The sequence below is a fragment of the Ursus americanus genome, chromosome 1 (genome assembly GCF_024610735.1).
Source record: "Ursus americanus isolate L20-20 chromosome 1, mUrsAme1.1.p, whole genome shotgun sequence".
NCBI lineage: Eukaryota > Metazoa > Chordata > Mammalia > Carnivora > Ursidae > Ursus > Ursus americanus.
In genome coordinates, this window is record NC_142127.1 from 28,904,312 (window position 1) to 28,922,928 (window position 18,617).

General features: G+C 40.1%; 1 long non-coding RNA gene across 1 annotated transcript in view; it reads right to left on the bottom strand.

Annotated features, from left to right (window-relative positions):
- The window catches only part of LOC123783030 (uncharacterized), a 77,854-nt gene extending 73,521 nt beyond the window's left edge, over positions 1–4,333 (bottom strand). Inside the window, exon 1 of the long non-coding RNA XR_015725417.1 lies at positions 4,177–4,333. This is a non-coding gene — a long non-coding RNA (uncharacterized LOC123783030). The remainder of the gene's footprint in view (positions 1–4,176) is intronic.
- Positions 4,334–18,617: the final 14,284 nt, after the last annotated feature.

An 18,617-nucleotide genomic window follows, 5' to 3' on the forward strand; every position in this document is an offset into this window, starting at 1 on the left:
CAGGCCGCCTACACATGACTGATTCTACACCCACGAGAGATGGGGACCAGCTGTTAGAAGGAAATCCCTCTGGTTCTTACTGGTTGGTTTCTTGACCTTGACTTGGTGTGAGAACTAAGTGCTTGAAGTCATGGCCACTATTTTGCAACCATGAATGGCTGTTAGGAAGATAAAAAGCCAATATGACAAGAATGACAATCCAGAAGGTAGGAAAAGCCTTAGAGTACCTCTAAGTAGGTGAACCTAAATTCAGGTGACCTAAATTCCAAATCCTTGTATGTAATAAATATTCATTGGTTGAAACCATGGTTAGATAGCTTTTTGTTCTCATAACCGAATGAATCCTTACTGACATATGCTTTCAGGTAACACATGCAATTTGACATAGGTTTTAACGCCTCAACCCATAAGATCAACTAAGACGTTCATTATGGGTTCCTGCAGCAATGTGGCAGTAGAGGTATCTTTAGAGTAAGTGGCCACTACAAATGCCCTTGTGTTCCTTCCCTCAGCATTGCCAATGTTTTTTTTTTTAAAAGACAGAAGAGGAATACATCCCCACTGGAGAAAGCTGTTATTGCAATAATTAATGTCAAAGCAGCAAAAAAGCAGGGTTCTCCTCATTATATAATCTTGAAGTGACATATATGCTCATCTCCCCAAAATAAAGATCTGTCTATTCCCAAAACAAATCCTATGTAAACGCTAAATGGAACACATTCCATTGCCACCACCACCACCACCATCAAAAAGCAAGTACTATATATTGGCTAACTGAACATAATTAATTAATTAAAAAGCAAGTACTTTATTCATCAAAAGCCAACAGTTCCAGAAAGACCATAATGCCTCATTATATTTTATAGATTTACCTCAGTATTTTTAGCATTCTACACTGTTTACCGCTTGTTGAGTTTTTAGTGGTAAAATATAGAAATTTCCTTTTTCACTAATAGATACCTCCATTTGTGAGAGGCTTATGTAAAAACCATGTCCTTGAGGTGCCTGAGTGGCTCAGTCGGTTAAGTGTCTGCCTTCGGCTCAGGTCGTGATCTCAGGGTCCTGGCATTGAGCCCCACGTCGGGCTCCCTGCTCAGGGGGGGAGCCTTCCTCTCTCCCTCTGCTCTTCCACCCACTTTGTGCTTGCTCTCTCTCTCACTCAAATAAAATCTTTAAAAAGGCAAACAAAAGAAACAACAACAATAACCAAAAAAAACCCCATGTCCTTACCAAGGGGTGAGCCTTGTAAGAATAGAGAGTTTCAGGTTGTTCAGAAGTGCCCATTCAATTCAAATTCAATTCAAAATTTCTTCAGGTAATCACCCAGAACAGTGATTTGTAACTGTCTGAGTCAGGGCTTGGACCCCGCTTGTCCGGTTGTGTATTCCACGTTCACTATCTTAAATGCATTTGCCCTCCTTCAGGGTTTCCTTAACACTTTTCATGGAACATGGATCTCTTTGTACCTCTAATTATAGTTAATGTGCATTTCTCACATCACCCTGTAGAGGACAAGACTTTTGAGGGTAAAAACTTTGTCTTTTTGATCTACTCTGACCCATCGATGCTCAGACAAAGCCTTTTACTTTTATTTTAATTGCTTAGACATCATTTCCTCTCCTGCGTCACACGTTTATAACTACCATGGAGGAAAACGTGGCAAAATACCCGAGTGCAGCCCACACAGCAGCAAATGGAGAGACAATGCTCTAAATAAATTTTCACCATTCCTAAATCTGAGGTTGAGGTCAAATTTCTCTCTCATTTAAAAAATTTAAAACACAGATACAACTGTTCAAGGGCTCAAGTTTTACAATCCCATTCCAAAAACAAAGTAGTCACGAGTTGGTTTCAGATTTAGATTCCTTTGCTAATCTGCAATTTTGGAGTTATAACAGAGCCTTGTGACCTTTGCACATGAAACCAGCTGTTTCTTTGCCTCATCTCCTCATTGAACTCATCCCCCGACTCCATCACTTTCCCTTCTTTGGTGTTTGCTGCTCCTGCAGACTCAGATTTTTTATCTCCTGCCACATATCCTCCCTACTTTCCTTGACGCCTTCATCATTCGCCTTTCCTCCCTCCTGCAATACTATGAAGTCAAGTCTCTACCTCTTGACAGAGAGACTGAGACCATTCTCCCACCAGTCTAGTCCTCAACCCTGTATAGTCATTATTTCTGAACCTCTAGTTTGAGCTCCTATCATTCCCCAATTCCTCAGGACATATGTCTACTTCTCCTCCATTGCTTAAGGATAAACTGCATATGACACTTCCCTGATCTCAAATGTACAGCTCTCTGTTGTGCTTTCCCTCGAAAAAGGTGGTGTCTGTATCTTCCGATATCTTTGTTCCTTCCTTTAGGCTGTCCACCCAGTAGGTACCAATTGTTTAACGTAAATATAAAGAAGAAAGAGCTCAACGTGCACTGAGGCTATTTTCCAGTTGTAGAATGCATTTGCTGTCACCTAGGCCTTCTTCTTTCACATCCATGTGAGGAAATGATTGCTTGGACACATGGAAAGATGTAGAGAGAAGCCTAGAAATGACTGGATCCCATTGAGTGCTAGTCAGTGGAACAAATCTCAAAAAGCACCCAATTAAAGATTTCTTCCAGATATTCCACAATTAAATTAAGGAAATAAGTCACTTACGTTGCCACCCTTAACAACCAGAGCTAGCTAATATTGAGAATTTAGTATATGTCCAGCTAACCCTCCCACAAAGAATAAAGAAAAATATAAGAAGGCCTCTGGCCTTTAGTAATTACAAATTATTTGAAGAGATGCTAAATGTTTAAGGAGAATTCAAATGAGGACACATATATTCTGCTTCAACCTGTCATACCTTCCACCTTTGGTACTAACCTATAGCCAGTCTCTGCATGCCAACAGGTTTCATTCTCTTAGGCATTCTCCCCTCCTCATCGAATATTGGGGGAAATCCAACAGAAGCCAGCTTGTTGTCTAAGCAGACACTTTGAACTTCAATCAGAAAGACAGTTCAAACCTGACGGTGGGCAGCCTTAGTTTCTCATGCAATGGATTTAGCATTGGACACAGAAATGTTTTTTACCTATATGATTTTCAGACTTTCCAGTTCCCACAGTGTATCTCATACAACAGGCCTACATCCCATCATAGGGAGGAAAATAACAACTCCCAGGTGGACTCAAAGGAAAACAAAAAGCAGATAGACTTTACATCAGAGGAATATCAGACGATAACTTATGCTTTGTGCTCTTGCTCTTTGGGGCTTTATCATTTTGTTGTTTCTCCAGGACACATGGACAGCACTTGCCTTTTATATAGAAAACTGCTAACTCTAGTTACTTGTGAGTTGAAACATCCCTTGTTTATCTGCCCTAATCCTTCTTTCATTTTGAATACTATAAACAAGATTAAATGAAGTCATATAAACAACAAAAACTCTCCAGCTGTAACAATCCATCTCAGTAGATGGTATCTCATAAATGATTCACCTCCGTTGCTTTAACCTGGAGTCTTTTGTATGTCGCACATCCAAATAAATAATCATTAGTAAGCTTTATGCATCGCATGGTGGAAATTACCTCAGGTCTGTCATAATCTTGGGAGCAGCACTGAATTTGGGGGGAGTAAGTTCTGTTCTAATAAAATTTCTATGTTGAATCTCTTATCCCAACAAGAGCTGCAGGTCCTCAAACAGAACCAGATTCAACTCCAAACCTGATCTGGACTTTTCCTTTCATGTTTACAAATAGAGCCTATGTCCTATTTAACACCTTAACAAATCAAAAGAATTTTTATTCCAAAGGTCTTATAAGTATTTTATATGCTTGACAGGAGAATTACTTATAATAAACGCTTAAAACACAGCCTTAAGGAGATACCTGAGTTTTTAAACACAGCCCTGATTACCTCAGAAATATATCTAAAGCTAACAATCCTATTTACCTAGTGCAGGTATGAAAGAAAAACAAGACTTCTAAAGCAGTGTTGCCTTCCCTCAGCTGCTGAATAAGAAAGCAGTTGGCCTTACTTCAGCTATCCAAGGCAGTGGATAAGTCTTTGTTACGGCAGATTTTTTCCCCCACAGCTGCATTGGAAAGCAAGGTGTCAAATTCCAAGGATACTATAGTAATGGAGTCACATAGGATGAAGGTAGTAAGAAAAGACATAGCTGAGAAGTACATACTGTACTGTTGGAGTGAGCACCCTCTCTTGGCAGAGGGGAAGGTCAGGTGCGAGGCCTTTGGCTACTCCCCTCTATGTTTCTCCAGTTCCTCCCCACGTGCCTATGTTATCGGGTATTCCCACAGAGCTCTGACAACGACACCTCAGGCCTCCCTGCTTCCATCCAAACATTCCTCTCCCTCCTCCCATTTCCTGCAACACAGCTAGGCCAGTGCTAGGTATTCATTAACCAGTTCATGCAGCAGTTAGGGGCTGCTGACTCTCCATGTATCAGACCTCAGAGAGAAACCTCTTGCTCCTTGGAGTTCTAAGTCACCCTTGGAAATGAGGACTGCAGGGGAACATATCTTTGATATCTTCTCAAAGATTCCCAGTGGGGGATTGCCAACGCCTCATCATGGAGGGCTAGGCATCCTGACATTACATTATTTGTGTTTTACATTAAGGCTAGGTGGGACATGGACTGTGGAACAGAATGTAACCCAGGCATTATGGTTTCTTCTTAGACTTACGAGGATAAGATACACAGAAATGTTAGGTACAAAATGTGCATAAATATGACCAGGCTAATGACAGGGAATTATCAAGAAAAACAAAAGAAACGTTATCAAGAGAATGAAAGAAGAGTGGTAAGGGTCTGTGAATTACCCTGGAGCAAATAAATAAAGGTTTTAGAATGCAAACGTCAAGTGGGTTGACTTTTGCCCCAGTTCTGAACCATGTTGATAAATAAAACAAAAGTGGCTAATTAGCATGAGTTGATCCTTAACAGCACACCACCCTATGAGTCATTTTATGGTGTTTTTAACAAGCAAGGTCATTAATACAATATAACACAAACCAAATAAATAATTTAGGCATGAGCCTACTGCACGCAGATTTGGGGTTCCTTTGTATGGCCTTTGAAGGAAACTGCTCTTTGGCATAATTGATTACCAATGAGAGTGAGGTCAGGTGGGTTCTCTCTTCTCACTCGGAAAAGGAAAGTAACACCGTGGGTCAGAACAGAGTCCAAGGTGAAGAGAGGAAAGAGGTTGCTAGCCCTGCACACTTACCCCTCCCCTCCTCCGTTTCCTCAATCCCGGGCTTGACTGACCGGAAGAATGGGCTTTCCTCTCTTCCTCATTCAGGGGCATTGGCAGGGAAGTACCACCACTGTGCCTGTGCCGTCACAACCCAAAACTTTGTCTGTAAAGGCAAAACCTAGTGCGAAGTCTTAGTCTCAGTCTGGAAGCGTAAAAAGAATGATAATTGTGAATGGTTCACCTTTACTCACTGACACCGTGGCATTGCAGTTAAGTCACACTCTGGAGTGACTTCTATGTTCAAACCCAACTTACGGCTCTTCATTAGAAACCTTGGGCCTCAGCGCTCACATCTGCAAAGTGGAGGTAATAATAGTATCTACCTCACAGGATTGGGACTTAACTAAGCTAATGATTCTCAAGCACCTAGCCTGAGTCTGGCTGACATAGGCTAAGTGTTCAAGAAGTCCTCATTATCACGATTGATATTATCCTTTTATTATTGCTACGAAAGGAGCAGACTATGATGAGAATATATACCTTGGCTGCCAGGCCCGTTTTTCTAGAAAGTGGTGAAAAAGTAATATTTCCATTCCTAGAATCACCTTGATCGAAGCTAAATTAAGTGGGACAAAGGCCCATACGTGAAATGGTCACTAAAGCAAACAGACCAAGGATTTTATCATAGAAATGATGAGACCAGGTTTCCATATCATGTTTAAGTCAGGGAGGTAAACAGAGCTGTCTGTGAAAAATGTCTTCAACATTTTATTCCAATAAGTATAGCTGGTATTAAAAGTGCTTTGAAAGATGTGCTTATTCAGAGAAATGAGTAAAGTTTCCGCAGAGCCCTCTATTATTTCCTACAACTGCATGTTAATACATAATTATTTCAAAAAAGCTTCACAATTTCGGAATACTCAGAACACAGCATCATACAGTGTTTGTGTCAAAAAGAGAAAGAAAAAGAAATCTGGGTGACCAACCCGATCCTTTCTTTGATGGATTAAAAAGCTGAGAACTAAAGAGACTCCCTTGGCTTTTTAGCTGGTTAGTAACTTCTAACCGGAGCTAGTTTTATGGCCCCATGTTGCGTCAGCATGTAGGTATTGTGGGACCTGCTATTTGCTCAGCCCCTTGACAGAAACCAAGAATTGTGTGTGTGCCTCATTCTGAATTCATACATAAGAGAAGGAAGGTATAAAAGTGTGTGGTTTTTTTTAATTTGTTAGAGACAGAGAGAGAGTGCGTGTGCGTGCATGAGTGGAGGGGAGGGGTAGAGGGAAGGGGAGAGAGAAAATCTTAAGCAGGTTCTACACCCAGCACAGAGCCCGACTCGGGGCTCCATCTCACAACCCTAAGATCGTGACCTAAGCTGAAATCAAGAGTTGGACGCTTAATTGACCGAGCCACCGAAGCGTCTCACAAAAGTGCATTCTTATTTTAAAAGTTTATGATTCTGTATTTCTACCTGGTTCTGGAATATGGTATGTAATCCTTTCCTAGGGCTGCCCAAAAAAAGTATCACGAACTACCTAAAACAGTGGAAATTTATTGTCTCACAGTTCTGGAAGCTAGAATCTGAAATCAAGATGTTAGCACGGCCATGCTGACTCTGAACCTGTAGGGGAAGCCTTCCTTGCCTCTTCCTAGCTCTGGTAGCCCCAAGTGTCCTTTGGCTTCTAGATGGCTTACTTCCATTCTCCGTCTACACATGGCATCCTTCCTGTGAATCTTCATATCATCTTCCCTCTGCAAGTGTCTGTGTCCAGATTCCCCGTTTGTAGAAGGATACCTGTCAAACGGGAAGAAGGCCCACTCCAAAGACTTTATTTTAAGGTGATTACCTCTGTAAAGATGCTATTTCGAAATGAGGTCACATTCTCAGGTACTGGGAGTTAGAACTTCAACATATCTCTTGGGGGACACAATTCAATCCAGGCATAGTACCTAGTAGGTGCCCGATGGATCAGGTAGACGACCGCTAACTAACAAAGCAAGGAGACTCACTGAAACCACGGGTACCTAGTCGTGAAGGCATGGAACAGATTATTGGATTTATTGGACAAAAAAGAGTAGTTTGGAGGGAGCTTAATATACGAAAGAGAGGAGAGATGACTGGGAGATAGGCAGGGACTAGCTCAGGAAGGGCTGGGATAGAAGCTTGTACGTTGCCCTGTAGGCAGCTCACAGAGACTGGTAAGAGGCTGTTCCATAGTTGTTTATTGAATTAAGGATGAAACAAGACATAGTGCCCACCCTCAAGGGCCTAACTGCCATGTAGAAGAAATCATGGTGCGGGCAAATCATTTCAGTTCAGTGTGTGCTCTTGGGAACAGAAATGGTGCTTTACTCACAGTATCTTGTGGGTGTAATCTGTAGCAGACGGTGAACACTTGTTTGCCGAATGATTTCTATGTATCAATGTGTGGGAGTTTTTTTCATTATTAATGATAATAATAAAAAGATCGCAGATATAATAATAAAAACAATAAAAGTATTAGAAACTAGATGGTATGGCAAACACTGTGATAAGCACTTTGATGTATTAGCTCATTTAATCCTCGTCACAACGTTCTAAGTGATGTATGGCTATTGTCTCATTCTGCAGATGAGGAAAGAGAGGCTTAGAGAACTGTCCAACTTGACAGATCTAGGAAGAGGTATAACTAGAATTTGAACCCAGATCTGTAAGACTTCTAAGCCCCGGATCTTAGCCATTACACTGTGATGTTAATTGGCGGGCTTTCCAAGTATCTTCGTTAGTATTCTAATTATAGAGGTTAATGGTTATTCTTTTAAGTAAATCATTATACTTTCATCACCAGGGGTAAATCTTATAAAAATGCTGATTGAGTGAAATTCAGGAGCAGTGTGTATGTCAATGGCCTTTAATCAATCAGTAATCAATGTGTAAACTCTTTGTTAATCAACTAACTTATTTGAAAGTGTATAAACAAGACAATTCTGATCATGACAGATATTAGACAACAGTTAGGTGTGGAGGCACAATATTAGGGACAAGCACACACCCTCCATTTAATTATATTTGTAACATACCTATTGTACACGTAATAAACTTCCGTAGAAATCAGTCCCTTGGGACCCTTGGGTAATTGGGAATCCTTCCTTTCTGCCTAATTCATGAAACAATCAGTCTCACCAATAATGAATGGAAAATCTTGTTGGAAGTGCAATTATAAGACAGCAGGCTACAAATAAACAATTAATGAAATTGTTCTGGGTTCATATATGTGATTTGTATTTGATGCCATAGTAGTTTTGGAAGGGAGCAGAATGATCCAGTCCAGAGGCTCCAAATCTCAGTCTTCCTGGACTTTAGCGTTCCGTGAACCACTCCATTTTGTTTGCATATGTGCAAGTTACACGTATATTGAAGAGGAATCAAAACAGCTTTATCAAATTCTTTTTAGGTTTATCCTGCATGAAGGTTGAAAAACAATACCCTTAATGCAAATGAGTAAATTAAGGCTCAGAGGTGTTATGACAACTAAACATTGTCGGAGCAGTCATTCGTTAGTGGAAGATCCAGGACAAGGGCCCACTGCCCTCCAGCCTAGGGCTCCATCCCCTACACTAACCCTTTATTATAGACCCGAGAACATGAATATGACCCATAAACTGCTGCAATGTCTACAGAAAGTAAGCACCCTACCACTCCTGATACCTCCAACAGTTCACAAGATGCAAAGGTGCCACTTTAGGCCATATATTTTAAGGTAAATGTTTACAGTCCAAGAAACATTTATTTATTTATACTGAAAAAAAAAAAGCATCTTTCAAATACTCTGATGGTATTATATTTCAATGGAATGTAAAAGCAACTTCCCTTTCCTCCCTCCCTCTATCCTAACAATACAATCCCTCCCCTACTAAGAACCCCGCTGTTACTGAGAATGTAATTGCCCAGCACCCCACAGAGAATGCATTCTCTGAAGCACCTGCAAAGGGTTTCCTTTGAGCTGGGCAGAGTACTCTGAAGGCTAAGCTGGAGGATGTTCAGGATCTGTTAGAACAAAGAACTTTATTTTTCCCCCTAGTGAAAACAGAAACCTCCCAAATCAAGGACCTGACTCTCAGCTCCATTTCCATGTTATCCTTGGACTAGACCTACATTTGGCAGTTTATACAACTATCGAATTCTGAGCAGGACCCGAACGTGTGGTCCATCTGACTCATTGCGAATCTTACTGACACAGAACTGAAGTTTCTAATTCCCACTGAACCCCAGACATGCAGCTCTTACGTGCAGCCCACACCACTACTTTTGGCTTTCCTAAGGCTGGAGTTCGGCAACCTCAAGATAGTGAAGGAAACAAAGAAGCCATGTCTATCCCTCCTTGTTCCCTCACTGCCACGCTGCTATCTTGTGTTGACCCAAGGGATTAAAGCAATCTGGGATCAGGCAATAGCACTGGCCAGAGACCAACAATCTCATTCACTTTGAGACGCTTTTCCCCAACTCATCCTTTCCAGTATAACTTCATGGTTGTACACATCTACAGGGTGGCTTTCTCTCGATTATGTTGGACTAGGATAGAGTGAGATCTACGCTTGCTTCCAGGGTTGCCAAATACCTATGCTTGTGGCTTAGATGCTGCAAATTGACAAGAGGATGTTCTGTATGTTTATATTTCAAGTGATACGGAAATATACGTGCTGTTTGCTGCCATGACAGTGAGGGAGCTTTGATGACATAAATGTCTCCAGAAAGATGAGTGAATTGGCCCTTTCCGAGAGCAGGGCTGCCAAGAAACCGAAGGAGTGGAGGTGGTGTCAGCTTCAGGGAAACACAGTCTGGCCTATAAATTAGGCAAATCACTTTCCCTTATAACTGTACTTTAGAAATTGATTTTTATATTTAAATGGACAGATAGATAGGACATTCAATTAACATGCTTCACTTTTACTCTTTTGGTTCAAATTAACCCCCTCTTTAAAAGCTCTGGGCACCACTGAAAATAAATTTAACAAATTATTTGAAAGTTCCTAATCCCTGATTAGAATCAAATCATTGTGCTTTTACTACTGCAAGCATCAAAATACGTTTTAAGAGGGTTTTTTTTTTTTTTTTTTGAGGGGGGAAGTGGAAGGGGAGAGGAGTTAATCTGTTGGAGGAAAAAAAAGTCGTTTTCAAATGACAGAAAAGTCTCTAGACTGTTGGGCACCAAAATCTCATTTCACATTCACAAACTCAAACTCAGGGTCTTCCATCCTCAGATCAATTTTCTTGTTTTCTTGGACAACTTAATTGGTACCCACTAATTAAAAAATCAGTAATTCGTTCACAAATGTTTATTGAGCACCTACAAAGTGACACACAGAGGTAGAAAATAAGCAGACAAAATCTTCCTCATTGAGTTGACACAAAAGATAGACAATAAGCAAATTCAGAGGGGTTGTGTTGTCAAATGTATTGCTATGAAGATAAAGGAGGGTAGGCGTTGGGCAGCATCAGATTAGATCAGTTAACATAGGATAATGAGAGAACTCCTCTCTAAAGAAGTGACTTTTGAGTAGAGACCTGAATGGCTAACACAGCAATGTCATTCAAACATCTGGGGCAGAACATCCCAGACAAAGGGAACAAACAAGGAGAAAAGCCCTTAGAAAAGAAGGCAACTTGCAGGAAACTGATGTCGCTGAGCCACCAGGAAGTGGGCGGTAGGAAGGAGGTCAAAGAGGCAGCCAGAGGCCCAGACATGTAGCTTCTTAAAGGCCATGGTAAGAGCGGATTTAATTCTATGTATCACTGAAAGCTTTTTGAGAAGAGGAATGGCATGATCTGCTTTATATTTTTAAAGAATTTCCCAACTGATAGGAATTAAAATCACTTTTAATTCTCTCATATTTGTATTCTTCATCTTTGGTTCACAAATTCAGCTGATTCTTCTCCATCTATCCATTCTTCCGTTTCCAGCTCATTCTCGATCTTACCTATCTCTCCTTTTTTGTGGACCATCATACAGACTTCTAGCTCACATTCCTGCCCCTAGTTTCTCCAAGTTTCAATTCATCTAGTAGAAGTGCCAAATTGATCTTCCCAAAATACCCACCTGTCCATGCTATTGTCCTGCTTTAGAAGAAGCAGCAATTTACTCTGTGCTGGCCACAGGACAAAGCTAAAATTTCTGACTCTATAGTCAAAAACTTTACAATATGGCCCAAATATTATCAACCACTGAAACCTCCCTTATACCCCCACTCCCCAAAAATCTTATCAGCTGATCTCCTCATCTGTCCCTAAACATGCCTGGCTCATTCTTGACTCTCAGCCATGCTTTTCCTAGAATGAGATTCTTTCTCCCTTTATGTGAGCCATATGTATGATTTGTCCTTGGGGACTTAATTCAAAGAGTGTGCTCTTCTCTGAGGTCCTTCAAAATGCCTCCCATTCAGAATGTGTGAAGTGCACATGTGCAGCACCACCCATTTTGGTGTATATTTTCATATTTTTCCTTGAAATACTACATACTTGGCTTCATATAATTATATGCTGTCCTCTCAATAAAACTGTAAGCTCCTGGGGCCTTACTACTTCTATAACCAACTCAATGGCTTGCGCATACTTGGCACAGGGTCAATCTTCAAGCACTACTTAGAATCATTGAGTTTTTATTATTTATTTATTTTTTTTTAAGATTTTATTTATTCATTTGACAGAGATAGAGACAGCCATGAGAGAGGGAACACAAGCAGGGGGAGTGGGAGAGGAAGAAGCAGGCTCCCAGTGGAGGAGCCTGATGTGGGGCTCTATCCGAGAATGCCAGGATCACGCCCTGAGCCGAAGGCAGACGCTTAATGACTGAGCCACGCAGGCGCCCCAGAATCATAGAGTTTTTAAAGAAAAGAAAAGTTAAAGCTTTTCTGTTTCTGGTCCCTCATTTTATGGGTATGAAAATCAAGACCCAGGGATGTGATGAGCTTTGCCCAGAGTCACATAGCTACTTACTGACAGAAAAAGAACTCAAGCACAGGTCCCCTGACTCTTTCCAAAACATCGTGCTGATTGGATCAAAGAATCAATTCAAGTAACTTGTCTTACTGTTATCATATTCTAACTATTATGGTTACAAACTTTCCTTCTTTTTAACATCTTTCCCCTCCCCCACTACGACACTGCTATGGAGTGATCAGATGTCCTCCACCAATCATGAAAAACATAATTAAGATTCTCAGTGAGAATCCAGCTCTAGATGGCTTTACATAAATGGAACTTATTAGAAAAATATCAGAGGGCTTGCAGAATTGACAGGAGGCTTGAAAATGAATGGAATGCACGGGCACTGCAGAGGACTGGGAGGCAGACTGCACAGTCATGGTACCAGCGCAGGGTGAGTCTGAGCACCGCCATGATGAACGAATGATCCCAACTGCTCCTTCTAATACCACATGTTCAGGATTCAAAGACCCCCACCTTCCCACAAAGTGGCAGATTGGTCAAGTGCAGGGACCAGGAGATGGGGAGAGGAAAAGTCCGGATCTTTCAGCTTCCACAGTAGAGATCAGGAATCAGAAACAACACCTCCACCACGACCACTCATGAAAGGGTTTAATTATCCAAAAAGAAATTGTGTACTATCACCAAGGGGGGAATGATGGGAATTCAAACAAATCTCAAATGTCTACTACACCAACCATCTCTACGAAGATCAGAGAAAAATGTCAGCTCTTTAATTTCACTTCTGCTCAGAATGATAGCGTTGGAAAGGGGTAAGGGAATGGGTGAGGTAATGAGACAACGTGGATGTTTGGCTGCCTTGCAAAGAGATCCACCACTTGTTTGAAATGGGCCAGGATCATTTCATCTTTGATGAAATGCCAAAGCACAGGTATAATTACATCCAATTATCCCTGATTTTCACATAGGGAAACTGACTCAGAGCGCTCAAAAGGAAGTTAAAGTCAGAATCATCCCTAGAGGTGTATTTGAATGCAAATACCCATAGTTCTACATTGATTTCTTAGCCCCTGAGTGCTATCAGTTCAATTATTAAGATGATAACAAACAGTTATTTTGCCCTACTGTAAGCCTGCATTTTATAAGGGACTTCATATACATTATTTCATTTCTCCCTTAGAAAAAATCATATAAAGTGAGAATTATTTTTCCACTTCTCAGGCCAAATAACTGAAGCTCAGAGAGTCCAAGGTAGAATTTGAATCTCGATCTGTTTCCATAGTTTCTGTGCTTTCCACCCTGTTAATGGAAAAACAGATGATCCCTGAAAACAGAATATTTGGATGCAACTCCTGGCCCTAGCAGCTATAGGTTACTAGCTTTGAGCAAACCATTTTAATTTTTCTTTGCCTCAGTAGCTATATCTTGAAAACAGGGATAAAGAATAATCACTACTCATTTTCCCTCATAAGACTATTAGGAAGAATACATGGAAAAGGGCCTTAAAAACTGTAAATCTATAAAATGCTATTCAAATAAATCTTAGTAATTACCATTGTTATGATGTACAAGTCAACTGGAGACAATAGAATACAGACTGAGACAGAAAATAATCCAGCCGAATGTGCAGTGCTGGTGAGGCAGGGAAAGGGGCCCCAGAATGTAACTTTGCTCTGACCAGGTCTACCTGTGTATGGGAAGGAGGAACAAGGAGTATCTTGAAAGACTGTACCCAATAGGATCTGAAATTAGTATATCATTTTGCAGCTGTCTTGCCATTACAGAAATGAATGAAACAAAATCATTTGAATTTAAAGACAATCTCGTTACTCTTGACAGATTGGTTGCCTGACAACATTTTGGAACTGCCAGAGAAGGCAAGGTTACTTTTATGTAACTTTAAAACTGTCAGAAAAGTGGAGAGTAAAATTAAGTTTGTTCCTTTTTACAAGTACAGGTAGAGGTAAATTGCACTGCTAGATGAAGGAGAAGGAATGTGACAGCTCTAATGTTACAAATGAATATCTTTATGGGCACTGAAAGTTTGTGTATGGAGAGTGATATTTCTCCCATTCAGTAGGATTATAGAAAACTGATATATTGCAGATCAGATGCAAAAGAGAAAAGTGGAACCAACAACAATATAACAACCACTCAACGGAAGTACAGATGCAAGAAAAGAACCATTTGTTTTAATTTAAAGATATTTCTGTTTGAAGCAAATGTGAAAGTAGGAGCATCCAAACTGAGGTTTACATAGAATGACTTCCAATTTACTTTGCCACTCTTCCTCTTTTTATTGGAGTTTATGAATCTTGATTGTAACATGAGTATTTATTTATAAATACTGCACAATGTGCATTTAAATATGCCCTTCTAACACGGAAAGCTGTATCTGCAACCATTTGCCCATCTTCTCAGTTACAATAAAGAAACATCCCTCCTCTTTCTAAAGGCCAAGATTTATACTTGGCCTCTGGATCCTAAACCCTCCAACCTTCCAGAAACCCTATTAACAAACTTCTCTTTCTGCAGTGTCATCCACCTTCAAGATTCTCTCCATTAGCACCCACATATAATCTAGTCTCTCTCACCTGGGAGTCTGGGGAAAACGTCATCTTTCATCTATTGTCCTGTCCCTCTAGAACCCTGTGCAGCCAAGAGTCTTAAAGTTAGATATTTGGATTTTGCTACTTTACTTTGATGCACTCCGCAATCCACTCCAATCAGGCATCTTCCTATGCTAAAAACCATCCTCCTGATAAAAATATTCGCATTGCTTGATTAAATGGGACTTTCTTCACCTCCATCCTTCTCAACTTCTCAGCAGCATTCAAGACATGAGACCACTTGCTCTTTTCTTCTTTCTCTTGGTTTCCTTAACATTACGCATTGCACCCAGTTGTGCAATCATCTCTGTGTGGCTGTCCCTTCATCTCTTTTGCTGGTTCTTCCTGTTCCATCTGATACTGAGAGTCCTGGACACTCTTTTCTTCTCATATTATATTCCCTCCCTAGGCAATCTCATTTACTCCCATTGCTTTAAATTCCAAATATGTGAAATGGCTCCCAAATTTATATGTCCAGCCCACCCTCTTCTTCAAGGCTTCGGAATTGCAAACAAACTGCTTGGTGTTTGCTCTTGTTTCTCCCCGACACACACACACACACACACACACACACACACACACACACACACACATCTCAAAATAGTCCAAACTCAACTTTTGATATCCTTTCCCACTTCGTATTGGTCACTCATTCAATATTCTCCACCTCAGCACTAGACTATATATATACATACATATACTCATTTTCCATGCCAGAAAAGGCAAGGAATTTGTTGAATTCTGTTTCAATACCAAGGCTCAGAGTTAGCCTTGAATTGAGAGGTCCCACATCTAGTCTGTGTACTTTCTCCCCAGAATAGACTTCTTTCTTTTCAACAACTGCTAATAATCAAATTCCAATAATTAGCATCCCTTACCTGGGCAGTTACAATAACCTCCCACTTCCATTTCCATTTTTTTTTCCAGGGAATGTGTGCTTCTAAATGCAGGTCCAATCATGCCACTTCCCTTCATAAACACTCTCCATGGAGGATTAAATTGCACTTAAGATAAAATCTTCACATACCTGAAAGATTATATATATGAAACTATACCACGAGCAGAGCACTACCCTCATCTTTGTCTGTCACCATATGGATCATGTCAAGAGGACAACTTGGAAACCCCGTAAAGAACCTAAGACAGCCCTGCCTTCAGTGTGCTTGGAAGAACAAATGTCATGTAAATTAAGATGAATATGGGTCTTCTAGAATGAGAAATTACATTTTAATCATTTTTAAATGAATATAATTTATTAAATCATTTTATTAACATATCCCTTTAACTACTATAACTCTATCCTTCCATGAAATGATCCAAAATATACTAAATTACTAAAGTCATCTTTTTCAGCTTTCTTAAATAATTAAAAAAACATTAAAATGGAATTATTCTCCTATTCAATAACCAACAAATATTTTTGCTACCTTGGAGCACCCTAACATAAAGAAGAAAAGGAAGTTAAAATTTTACACTCATTTGACAAAAACCCCTCATAAACCTTTGAAAACAGTTATCATTTAAAGATACGTATTTTCAACGTAAAATGAGATTTTTTTTTCTTCAAAATTATTTATACAGGAAAATGTATATTTATTTATTTGTAATTTGCATTTTTTTTTGGAGGCTAGAGAAAAGTTGCCAAATGTTAATTCCTCAAAATCAAACCCACCTATAATCTCTATCTACAGTAATTAATCAGGTACAATGAATGTATCATTCACAATTTTCTGAGCTCCAGAATAGCTTTTTAAAGATGATTTTTGTAGCTGTTAACAACCATGTAAATTCAGATAGTTCATGATTTATTGATGGCCATCATTATCCTTCATTCAGCTATTTTACTGCCCCCACAGAGTTATATAAAATTGCTCTGGTGCCCATCTCTACTATCTACCACCATGTGGAGTTGTGCTAGTCAGCTGTCCAGGCAAAGATGCACAAGGCTTTTCTGTTTTAATACCAAAGTATCAGTTTTGCTACCTGCCTCCAGTTCATGGATTGCTCTTTAGTCTTCATGCCAGAAAATTTGCACCTCCAGCAATCATTGAAACTCTACACCTACCTGATCCATATTCGGGGCCTGCCAGAGCCAACTAATGTTCCAATGGAGAAACACATTAACTACCAATTCTCTAGGTTCTCTGAGCTCTATTCCCATAGCAAGTTAGGGCATCGACAACCAATGTCTCTGGACTGTACTAACCTAATTCCTGAATTACGATCTAATGTAATGAGAATCGGCCATTTCAACATTGGCTAGATCTTTTGCAAAACTGTAGCTGAACATAGTGTCTCCTATGTCTCTCAGAGAGAATCCAATAAATTTCCTCTTGATTTTAGCATTAAGAAATTTGTCCTTTTAGTAAGTGGGTATACTTCTTTATGTTAGCCAAGGAGAACTACCTAACTTACCATGTTTGCTTTTGCTTTAGCAGCTAGGAATCAAAGAATTAAATTTATTATTGAATTTCTCTAACTAGCTTACTGAGAGCTCCTGGTATAATAATTTCTCCCCCTCCCTAAATCTTTCTTTCCCCCCATTTTTTTCCCTCCCTCCCACAGTGGAAAGATACGGCACAATGTCACCGGGAACACTGATTCAGTACAAGAATAAGGCACGGACCCAGAAGGAACTAAAAAGCCCAAAAGAAGGGCCTATGTATTAAGCAAGGATGTTACCTTGAGAGAAAAGCAGATTCTTCTCATTAACTGGTTATAAAATTGAGGATTCTCACTGGATTCTTGCCCTCCTGAGTCCACACATTCCTTTCCATTCTTTTGCTCTCTCTCTCACCTCACCACAGTTAGGAAGCATTGATCTCAATCAGGAGTTGGCAAACCTGCTGTAAAGGGCCAAAGAGGAAACTCTTATGGCTTTGCAGGTCCTACGGCGTCTGTAACAGCTGCTCATCTCTGCCGCGGTAGCACAGAAGCGACCATAGACAATACTTAAACAAATGAATTTGGCAGTGCCACAATAAAACTTCATTTATAAAAACATTTTGGGGGCTGATTTGGGCGATGGGCTGTAACTTGCTGAGCCCTCATCTAAATGGTTTCTAGTATTGCTTTTTAATTTTTATTTGAACGTTCTGACATGTTCATGTTTAATATAGTAGCCACTTTGAAATATTTCACTGGAGGAGAAGAGGAGTAAGTTATAAATAATGAAACAAACTTCAAAAACTCTATATGATACACAGCCAAGATATAATTCACTAAAGTCTTGGATAATGAAAATTTTGTCTGGGATCTTTGTTTTCCAGAAATTTATACTCTGTTAAGGAGAGAGAGGCCTCCACAAATAAGTATAACACAGGTGCTGAAAGAGAGCTGCAAAAAATGTCCTGCGAGGGGTCACAAGGCCCCCTCCAGTCCTTTGCACTCAGGGAGCAGGAAGACATCCTGTAGAAGTGATGATACTGGATCCAGGTGAGACCTCACCTGGTGAAGATAAAGGAAGTAAGCGTTCCAAACAGAGGGGGCGGTATGGTCCAAACAGAGGCGAAGCAGCCTGGTGGCATTTAGAGAAGTTCCTCAGCTTGGCTATAATACAGAAAAGAACCGGGGAGTCGTAACGATAAGTTTTCTTCAAGGATGCAAGGTTAAGAAGTTTGGAATTTTTAGTAGGCAACAGAGAACCATTGAAGGCTTTTGAGCAGGGAAAGAATTGTACCTTAGTCTTTATTGAGTATTGAGAAAATTAATCTGCCAGCAGCATATAAAAAAGAACAGAAAGTGAACATAAAATCTAGAAAAAAAAGGATATGCAAGGTAGTAGAGGCAGAGAGGGAGAGATGTACGCCTCTCCTTTGGGGCATATACAAATCAACTACACATAGGGCTTTTTCAAACTCCACACTCTTATCCTAAAGATTTTGAT